Below are 2,081 nucleotides of genomic sequence, written 5' to 3' on the forward strand. Positions count from 1 at the left end.
AACTGTAACTGAACCGACTGTAAGTCGAGGTATGCCGGATTATAGAGTAAAACGTGCGATGATATATATTTGTAATACATTCTGAGCATGTGATAAAGCATATGTGACGCCTAGTGGTAGATGGATTTTTCCAAACGAATCATTCATTATAAAATTATCTCGCGAGGTCCCTTAAAATTATAACAATTTTGCGGAGATTGATAAGTTATTTTGAGAACTTTATATATTTAACAACAAGTCTGTGTAGTATATCGAGAATTTTTTTCTTTTCAGCAAATATTTTTTATGACATCCTCTATAAGATTACTTATTATTACATTTTATTGCACACTATAAGATTACTTACCATAATTTTTTTTTGTAAGATAACAAAAAAATTCGTCAACAGCCTTACGTTTTTCTTTCTTTTTCTTTTCCTTTTTCCCCCCTTTTTTTAAAGACGATAAAGATGCATTTCTCTTCGTTCTTCGTGTATATGTGCATGTGTGTGTGACTGTCTGTGATATTGAGCACGTAAGAAGGTTCGATTATGGGTTTTTGACGCACAGATTGAAACTTTCTTACGTATTTTAGCATTATAGATAGTCATATGCATTGTTCCGAGATATTTTATATAAATTGAATTTACATGAGACTAATCTTTCAGATAGCTATCTCATACCATGGATATAAGAAATAATGAACTGTGACTGTAATCTGATGCGAAATGATCACGAGGAACGTTCTATATAAATCTTTAGACATAGAAATACGTGAAATTTGATGTTGTAATGTGTGAGCGTAAAATATTTGATATTAAAAATGACACAAATTGACATATTAATGAGATGGATAAATATTTTTATATAATATTTTGAAAGTTAAATTTCATATAAAAATGATATTTACTTTTATCGCATTTCTTTGAATACATCAGAAACCATAACATGATATAGTTTATTAAATTCGGTCTATTTTGTCCGTTTCGTTGGATTATATTTTTTCTGCTTGGACAAAAATTTTACAGTCAATCCAGTCATTTTCTTATGTTATAATATAACACACAAGCAAATTGCAACAATCGAACGTATTCGGCATGTTGCACTTACCTAGAAGAAAAAGATGAATAAAATTAGAAATCGATAGAAATTTAAAAATAGAAAATTTATTTTAAAAAATTTCTTAATGGAGAGATATAGAATTAATTAGTAGAATGCGATTGTATTTTCCATCTGTAAAAAATACAATCTGTTATATTATAAAGCTTGATTCTTTTTTTTATACCACAAGCCTTGCTAGAAAGAACATTTTTATCTTTCTTTTTCAACATAATTTGACGAAATAACTTACACATTCGAAAGTAGTATTATTGCAAATAGCAGCTTTGCTTAATTATATAATACAGTATAAATACGTAAAGACAACATTTCCCAAAGAGAGAAACGACAAAATATATTAATAATGATTAAAGGCTTCAATAAATAAAAAAAAGGTTGTTTATATTATAAATTTTCAATGTATTTTCCGATTTCTGCTTATTACGATATTATATAGTATGGTCGCTTACGATACAGTTTAAATAAAAATCGAAATCGATTGTGTGAATATAAAAAAATATGTATTTTAATTTTTCTAAAGTTAACATATATGTATATGTAAGAAAATATTGTTACGAATGTTTTTTTCTGATTTTTATTAAATTTGTATCGTAGAAAGAATTCTTTCAAGTTCGCAATGCAATTATATATATACGAGGGCAGTTCGATAAGTCAGTGACTTTTACAAGATATGGCACTCAAATCGCAATCTAATTTTATTTCTGATATTTACCATCTTATTTAAGTATACACACCAAGTTTCAAGTAGATCTGTCAAATAGAAATTTTTTGACAGCGTTCTAAAGCGGATAAGTTTGTGTTTTTTGCTAAAATGGAAAAAAGTGAATTTCGTATGCTAATAAAACATTACTTTTTGCGTGGAAAAACCATTAAGGAAACTGAAGAAAAGCTAAAAAAGTATTATGGGGACTCTGCTCCGTCGCATGGAATGGTTCACAAGTGGTTCACTGAATTTCGTTGTGGTTTTTGGTCGATTGTGAGCAA

The sequence above is a fragment of the Prenolepis imparis genome, unplaced genomic scaffold (genome assembly GCF_030444845.1).
Source record: "Prenolepis imparis isolate NDT839.2.m4 unplaced genomic scaffold, iyPreImpa1.0 SCAF_3, whole genome shotgun sequence".
Taxonomy (NCBI): domain Eukaryota; kingdom Metazoa; phylum Arthropoda; class Insecta; order Hymenoptera; family Formicidae; genus Prenolepis; species Prenolepis imparis.